The sequence below is a fragment of the Corvus cornix genome, chromosome 2, assembly GCF_000738735.6.
Source record: "Corvus cornix cornix isolate S_Up_H32 chromosome 2, ASM73873v5, whole genome shotgun sequence".
Taxonomy (NCBI): Eukaryota; Metazoa; Chordata; class Aves; order Passeriformes; family Corvidae; genus Corvus; species Corvus cornix.
The window spans coordinates 118,218,994-118,228,245 of NC_046333.1; the positions used below are offsets into that span (position 1 = coordinate 118,218,994).

General features: G+C 39.3%; 1 long non-coding RNA gene across 1 annotated transcript; it reads right to left on the minus strand.

The window, feature by feature from the left end:
* Positions 1–2,052: 2,052 nt before the first annotated feature.
* On the minus strand, positions 2,053–8,846 carry LOC109145324. The gene is made up of 3 exons (XR_002046654.1): positions 8,489–8,846; positions 6,332–6,421; positions 2,053–2,533 (listed from the first exon to the last, which is right to left on the minus strand). It is a non-coding gene; the product is annotated as an uncharacterized LOC109145324 (long non-coding RNA).
* Positions 8,847–9,252: the final 406 nt, after the last annotated feature.

The window sequence follows — 9,252 nt, forward strand, 5'->3', positions numbered from 1 at the left end:
GGACTGGAAACTACCTGAAGTAGCCTTGCAGAGCCCTGTTAGAGATGCTCCTTGGCCATGAACCCCCTACTGCCTTTTGAGGTCAGCGAGAGCATCTGGTGGGTGCTCTCTGTTGCCTTGTGGGCATCAAGGGCAGGAGGAGGGCTGCTAGGGACCCTGCAATGCTGAGCACGTGGCTCGGGGGCTGCCTCCACCTCTTTCAGCCTGATACCTCTCCTTGCCATTATGTGCAGATCCTGCTGTGCCCAAACTGGAAAGAGCCAGCTCTCACACCCTGTCTGCCTGATAATGAGGTTTTTAGTAGAGCAACAGAAAGGAAAGCCCTTTTCTTTCTGAAATGGTAGTAAAAAAAAAGAGGAGTGGGATCGAGCTTCATAGGAAGAAGATACAGTAGGAAATCTGCTTTGCATCCAAAATTCTCCCATATTAGGCCCAAACAAGGTGATACTACAAGTGTATGCCACAAAAGCAATCAAACAGCAGGGAAGGAAACACTCTCAAGGCTGCTTCCATAACAAATTTTGCATGAACTTCACAGCCTTTTCATAGCCAAGAAAATTAGGAGGCCGGGTAGTGTCCTGTGTGTGACTTTGCAGAGGCATAAACTCCTGCAATCTGTATGTAGATGTGCCTTTAGGTGCAAGTGTGTGTGTGTGTGTGTGTGTATGTGTGTGTGTGGGTATGTGAGGGAGAGTCAGGTCAAGCTCTTGTTTATGACTTGTGAGAGACAGAAACAAGTGTATTTACTTGCAAGTCTGTAAAGGACATCAGTGGAAACAGGATTAGGCCTGTAATATTATTCCTTGGCCAAGACTTACTCTAGAGAAGGTCACTTAGGTGAAAAGTATGTGAAATTGTTATGACAGCTTTTTTAGTGTTAATTTGATAAAAGAGATATGGTGCAAATAAAATGGTACACACTGTAAAAGACTCCCAAGCTGACTGAAAGTCCTTTAGTATCAACCTGAGACTCTCTCAAACACTGAAGACCAAATAATTTTAAATTATTCTTAGAAAGGAACATGTTTTTATTTTGATGAGAATTTTGTGAGCTTTTGAAGGAAGTGCCTGTGTATTCCAACTGCCTGATACTGCTCCACTATTTAAATCTTGAAATGTCATACCTATTCAGAGTCTGGTAGGATTTACCCATGTTCTGCAACAAAAGCACAGCTCAATTCTGATGTCTGAAAAATTATTTTCTGCTCATATAATTTAACACTGACTTCTGTTACTGAGAGAGAGAACAAAGGAATATGCTGGGGAGAGTGGGACTGTGAAGCACTTCTAAAATTGCCCTGAGATGTACCACTACTCCCTCCATGCCCCACTTTTTGGATGTTGAATTTGGTATAATTTTCTAAGGGAACTTAATTTCAGAGGTAAGTGCTCTGCCCTCTTGCTGGGAGTCACATCCAGCTACAACCTCAAACCCAAAATGAGGGCATTTTAAGTTGCTAAATATTTCTGAATATCTCACAAATCTGAGTTTGTTCTTGCTTTCAGCAAATAATTCTGCAGTAAATCAGGTGTTCTCAACTGTATATAAACACTCATTTCTGTATTTTAATACACTGAAACCATCAATACATATAACAAATACAGGCTTACCCAAAGATTCAATTGTATTGCTGTAGTTTTCCTTTTCATATCACAGAACGTTGGAGTTCTTTACTATGAAATCTTCACACAATATTCTTTAAAGTATAGTATATCAATGCTTTAAAAACGACATTTAAAAAATGAAAGATTTTGCCTATTTTGTTCAAATGAATATGCCCTAAGTTATGCTTCTCAGTTGTCCCAATTTATTTTAATATGAAAAAATCTAATCTCTGCTTGTAAAGCAGATTATGCATGTATTAAATTCTTTAAAATTAGAATATACTTAATGCCACATTAGTTCCAGGCATGCAAAGCAGGAGAAAGAATTATACACCTAAACAACAAGAATGGTTTTTAAGCTTAAGTTTCTACTTTGCTCCGATTCTCATTTGGTAAAATAAAATTATGTACAATCTACCATTTAATGAAATGCACTGATGAATTAATTTTTTTCCAAATAAATCACAAAAGAAAAGATTTAAAACAGCCAATATTTTTAATTGAGAAAAAAGCAAGGCCAATGCTTTTTCTCAGCTGTCTATAAAATTTGTACATCCTGCTCCTTTTCCCTTCCTCATTCTCTCTTGCCTCCAGCTGGTAAGGTAAATTCCTTTTCGCACTTCTAAGCATGCATTCTGGTTATGGTCTCAGAATAATGCTGCTGACTTCCCTCTATGTAGGAAGAGGTCAGAGCTCATTTGGACTAGGGCCTAAAACATATGAGAACTGCAGGCCCTTTGGTCCTCAAGGTCCACGACTACAAGTTCATTTATGGCAGCTTGCCAACAGTCATTGTGCTTTGAGGTTGTTGCTCCTTCTTTTCTGTCGTACCATCAGAGGACTACTGCCTCCACAGCTGCAAGTGTGTCATCTGCCGCAGGCATTGTTTTTCCTGTTAAATCCTCCGCAAATCTTGTTTCCTTAGGACCTGGAATATGGTAGTTTTGTTTCCCTCAGTTACTGTTCTTGCTATCCGAAGACAACAAAAGTTTGTGATCACTAACTGCTGTGGGGATGGGTACATAAACTCTTAAATCATAAATACAAAAAAAAGAAAAAAGAAAAAAGAAAAAAGAAAAAAGAAGGAAAATGCAATGGAACTATCATTCATTCATCAGAAAGGGGATCTACTGCCTTAACAGCTCTCACAGGCCATGGAAGAGACAATGGATGAGGCTCAATTGACCAAGTTGAAAGGAAAGAAAGAGGAAACAGAGCACCATACAGAAAAAAAAAAGGCTAAACTCAGGCGCACAGTGTAAACACTCCACCTGTGCTGCCCATCCAATACGTGCAGCTGTGATTGGATGAAGTGCTGCACGTTGAGTAAATGTCAGTGGCTGTAGCAATTTTAGCTCACGTAAATGTTTAAAGGAATTTACTGCTGAGTGCACTGAGGTTTACACTTTGCCTGGAGAAGCAGAGAAAGGAGATGGCATCTGCTCTTCTATTTTACAGTGAAGAGGTCTTGATGTATTAGAAGAGATTTGGCTTCAGAGAGGACAGCCTTGCCCTTCAGGCAAAGCTCCTCCTGACCCCAGTGGAGACGCAATTTGATCCACTCACCAAGGTCTGTTTTATGGGATAACACTGGAAAAGTTCTTCCCATTACCCTTGCTGGAGTGGTGAGGTTGTGGCCTTTTCTTTATAATTGATGCAGTGCCAGGATTTTAAAGCACAAACTAAAGAATAGGATATAGTAAACAGACAACTCATCCTGAAGGGAAAACAGAAAGCTTTCTTGAGTGTTTGTTGTGTTATCCCTTATTTTAAATTCTGTTTATGTTGCTAAAATTTGCATATATTCTTTTTAATGAATACTACTCAGCTGAGAGACAGTGAAAGATGTAGAATGTGATGCTTGTTAATACCAGTTCATTAAATTAAGACAGACCTGATTTGCAACAAAACCCTATGTTCTTGAATTTCATAGACAGCCTGTGAAATAATTTTCACCGGACCCCTCAAATTATTGGATTGTGTCTATCTATTTAGCTGAAGTACTTGGGCAGCCTTCACTGTCAGGATGCTTAGGTATCTCATGGTCTGCTAATAGATTTAGTTGCATAATGTCTCATTCATCAGATTTCTCTGTCAGCTGCCTCAGCCCTCAGTGCCTTTGGCAGGATTCAGCATGGTGCTTTTTCAGGTTGGCTTTTTTTGCTGCTAAGGTAGGAACTCTGTGTCCATGCCCGAGCTACTGCCCTGCATCAGCTACAAGTGTCTGCTTCTCCACAAACATCATTTACTAAACTCCATGGTGAACACCATGGCAAGAAGGTGAGTATTTTATGTTTGTATGTTATCTTCTATGCCAAAGCCTACAATTATACATTCCCATAAGACTTGGTCCCCTGAGTCATGAGCTTCAATAGGCACTGAGAGAGGAAGCCAGGACTAAGGTGTCAGGGCTGGTCAGAGGGACATCTCTAGATACTTCAGAGCATCATTCATACTCCACCTGAAAAAAGCACTAAACCTTAACTTTGGCATGAATAAGAAGCATTGGCAAAAAGTGAGACACTTATTTTTAATAACTTGCTTCATTTATAACCTTTCCCTGGATAAAACATATCTGTCTACCTTTAAATAAGTTGGCAGCCTGGGATCTTCCATATTTTAATGCTGGATATTTGCAGGACCAAGACAGAAATAGAAACACACCATTCACTTGTGAATGTCCCACCAAGTTTTTCTTTGGTGTTTTAAATCCTTCTTTTGATTATTGCACCTGATTACACCTATGGATCAAACTATCTAGTACAAAAAAGTTCTCCATCTGGAACTTTATGTACTGTGTAACCCAATTAACTAATAATGCTCTTCACCATGTAGAGTTAGAACTGGTTTTTCTGCCCTGCTACTCAAAGCCCTCTTTCCGTGACCATCATCTCTCTTGATAGGCACCTTTTGCAGTAACAGCCAATCAGTGCAAGAGACTTACGCTTACCAGCAATAAAACTTTAACAGAAGCTGAGCTGTAAGGATGGGGATTCTCCTGCATTTTGGACAAGATTGGCTAAAAATCTCACCTTGTTCAAAAATTGTCTTTGAGGGTTCCCAAAATGTTTATCACAAGACACCCAAACACACTTCCCTCTCAGCAGACAGGAGATAAATGTGTACCATGATCCTCGAAGGTCCCTTCCAACTCAGGATATTCTATGAACCTGAACTTTCTAAATCAAAGTTCCCTAAGATGTGGAAATTGATGCCTACACTAAAATAATCTGTATGTTTTCAATCATAGCACTTCAAACAGATATTCTATAATAAAAGACAAACAAAAACAATTTTCTCAAGTGGTAATTATAATAATTTTTTCTTTCATCACAACTTATGAAATTTTCATCTAGAAATTAACCAGTCACCTGAATTAAACAGGCACAAACCCCTGGCTTCCTATTTCACTTCATGAAATTAAATGTCTGCACTCTGCCCTATCCATCCTGAAGAAATTGAAGGTGAGACTCACCTTTATTTATATATGTTTTCAATAAACCCATTCAGACATATAAACATTAGAAACATTCTATTCTGCAAGCTGAGGATATCCAGTTTTATACCTGTAGTGTCACCAGAGGCCAGTTCTACCTTTGGACTGTACCACCCTATGTGCCCATCCCTAAAGTGTAAAACAAAATAATGCTGCAGTATAAGACGGAACAATAAATTCAGTCATTCTTTAGGAAAAATAGTTTGAAACAGAGCTAGATGCAATATGTCTTTCTAATTACTAGCACAAACAAAGAATATTGCTGGATTCCATTAGTGCAAACTGATTTGTAACTTGCATTTCATGCATCAGAAAAAAAAAAATCTCTGATATAATAGCTATTTCCTCTCATTACTGCTACAAAATCATAAAAAACTCAGTAATATGGTACAGTATGGCAAGATGAGGATCTACAAATTAGTCCTTATATCAGCTATTTTTCTAATTTCTACGTATTTCTTTGTGTGCTTTCATATTTCATATGGTTCCAGACAAACACCTATACATAGCCATAAATCTTCTCCTAACCCAGATTCTAGAATGGCACTGGGGAATCCAGCCTTTTGCTGAGTCAACATCTGTACCAATATCCCAGAACAACATTGCAATTTAATTCTAGTTATTTTTTAAACCTTATCACCTCACAAATTTATATAACATCAATGAATTACAAACATCAAGGGAAAAAAAAGTAAAAATCATGCCATCTGTGGACATAACAGAGGAAGCAACAATGGACTTCTATGAAAGCAAAATGGAAATGTCTCAATGCTGTTCTGTAGTACAGTCATTGTTTTAAGAAGGGAAAATCTTGGTAGGATATCTTTGCTTAGATCTGGGTCAGCAAGGACATACCCATTAACCTGATGAATGTCCTGCTGAATTCAATGGGCTATTCAAAAGCACACTGTCACTTCCCTAAGATATGTTTGCAAACCAAAGCCATATGTAGTGGTAGGTAGTGTAGGTAGCGTACTTAAAATTGTCAGGGTGACTTAAAGCCTCACAGCCTTTTGACAATGCCAAACCCTCAGGAAAAAAAAAAGAAAAGCTCCAATTGTCAAAACATTCAGTTTTGATCCCCTGAAGTCTTCAGCCCCAAAGTAGAAGCTTCTGTTCCTATTTGGAGATGAGGGAAAGTTAAACACTTTAGGAAAAACAGTGCAATAAGAGCTCACTTGAGGTGGCAAGAACTAGATAACACTGATGGAGGAAAGCTTGGGCACCTACCTCTACTCAGATGGGTAATTCCTCTGCTCTGTGCTGGGTCCGTAGCAGTGCATGCTCTTCTGAAGATATTTTATCACAGTTTTTCCATTGCTGAAAAGCCAGAGAGAAAAAGGCTTACAGTGAAACATCAAAACCCACCAAGTTAAAGCAAATTTCAACAGAAAAAAATGTGAGCTTGGGATCTCTCTTCTACTTCTTTGAGAACAAGGTCTTGCACATGGATCTGTTAAGTTCCTGAAGTACTTTCCCAGTGATGGTCTTTTGGGGTGTTGTACATGAACAGAGCTACAAAATTTCTGGCTTGCTGCACCTTGGATGCAGACTCTGCTTCACCTTCACACCTCTCAAACATAATCCAGCACAATAAGAGTAAACTGACTCAGAACAGTGACTCTGCTCTTAAGACCAAGTGTTCTGTGTAGTTTACTTTCTGTGGCAGCACGGAGGTTCCTTGCTACAGACTTACTAATAAAAACAAAAATGGGTTTTGAGCAGCAGTTTTGTGGATGTGCACTAAATGATGGGCTTAGGCACCTGAAAAAATACCCTTTTTGGAGATCAGTACTAATTTCCTTGTGCTAATTACACACACACAAAAAAAAGTCTGGATTTCTTTTGCTGTGATTCTTCCTCTGATTTCAGGGAAAAAAATAACTATCATCTGATGCATTATATTTAAATACCTTTTGCATGAGATGAATATAAAATGAATAAAATAACCCAACTCTGAACTCAGTCTTGTTGTCATGCTGCGTGACACACACCTTTGCTACCTTCCCTCTCACAAGAAATGGAACGGATTTCTATCTTTATTTCTGATCTTTTAACTCTGTTAATAGAGTTTTTAAAGCAACTGCATGGATCTGGACCTTTCAACACATTAAGGAATAAATCAGATGAAGTACTAATATGTTGGGTTGTTCTATGTCTCTTAAACAAGAGAGGTTAACATTGAATTCCTTGTAACTTAAATACAAACATGGGTACTGATGAGCATTACCCATGTAAGGACAAGAGGCTGTTCTTAATGGAAGAAGCAGTGCAAAATATCTTTTGTCACTTGCATTGGAAAGCATTGACATTGTAGCTTGATGGGAACATGATAAATGACAATCCACATTCACCTTATGATTTCAGAAGTAGAATGTCTATACACACGCACACACACACACATTTTTAACTAGTCTGCTAAGGACCTGAACTCTAGGTAATCCCTGAGGACCACTGCATGATTACTTGGTTTAGACTAGCTTGTAGCATTTAGGACCTACCTCTCTTCTAGCTTTCCTGGCTGAAGCAGACACATATAAAAGAGAATAATAATAAAATATAAAAAAATATATACGCATTTTAAACACCAGGGTGAATGCCATCTTCACCTCCTGGCCAATGTCATGTTTTCAATGGCATTTCCTATCATTTCACTAAGGACTAATTCTGGTCTTATACATTTATATAGTGTCAAAGTCCCAAATGTTTATATATACTTCTTGCAGTATACATTTCTATCCACAATGGAACAAAGTGAATTACTGTAGTCAGCATGTGCATTCACTTCTAGTGAGTGCTCCTCCATGCCCTTTACCCAGTCACAACCAGCCTGCTTACCCAATACCCATGGCTGTATGTAGTACTGGAGCACCCTTCTCAAGTTAAAACGATGCCAGTCCTACCTGTCCCATTACCTTTCCTCTTCTGCTCAGTGCTGCAAGTGAGCCCCCATTAGGTATGCAACGTGCATTACCTATTTTAATACACTGTGTATCATTTCAGTATTTACTACTTTTTAAATGCATGTAGATGCAAAGATAAACAATAAAAGAGGCTGACTGCTGTCAAGTGAAAACGATGAGTGCTACTTGGTGAAAGAGGGATGAGGAGATGAGTGACGCTGAACAGGAAACCTTTAGCCAACTTTCCAGTATTAATAGCTTGCTTGTTCCTTGCACCCACACATTTTAAAGAGTGGCTTGAGAATATAGGTCCCCTCATTTTATCTGTTAAGAAACTAAAGTGCAGAGAGAGAAGGAGCTTTTCCCAAAACGAATCTGTTCAGGACTCTCCCTATCATTCAAGGTTGAGAAGCCACTGTGAGAAGTCATTAAGGATAGCTAAAATATTAACCAATGTTACCTTAGACAGCGGAATATACTTAACTTGTCTGGTTTTGGCTGGGGCAGAGTTAATATTCCTAATAGCAGCCAGTATGGGGCTGTGCTTTGCACTTGTGTTGAAAACAGTGTTGGGAACTCAGGAATGATTTGGTTATTGCTGAGCTGTGCTTACACAGCATCAAGGCCCTTTTTGCTTCTCATCACACCCCACCAGCGAGATTGGTGCTCACAGATATTCCAATTGTAGTTTTGGATATATCTTCTTAAGGTAGACACATTCCTCTCCACAGCTCCCAGGTATGATCCATTGACTGGTCCTGGTCGGTATTAAGGATCATAGTCAGAAATGTAACATGGCTTCTTTCTGGTCCTTGTGTCTGTGTTTCTTGCCATGGAAACCAGAACCTGGGGAAAGACAGAAAGATGACTTGTTCATTCCTGGATCTTGCTCTAACATGTACTTGGACTCACAAATTAGAACGTACTCTGAGGATTTGCAGTTTAAATACACCACTAGTGAACATGAGAAGCTTTAAAAGAGCACAGTTGTGTCTTGACTTAAGAGTTTCACAAACTGTTTCCTAGCCTGAACTAGCAAAAAGCCGTGGGCTCCAGACACGTGTTGTCCCTTGGCTCTTCTCCCCACAAGTTGTCCCCATGTGAAGCTGCCTTCTCCTGGGCTGCTGGGGCAGAAGAACTGGGGGTACAAAGTGCAGCAAAAATGTACCATGGAGGTTGGGCCCTGCAGGCAATGATTCCTTTGACACATTTTGAAGGCCCTTGACATGCTGAACGTAAATCTGTATC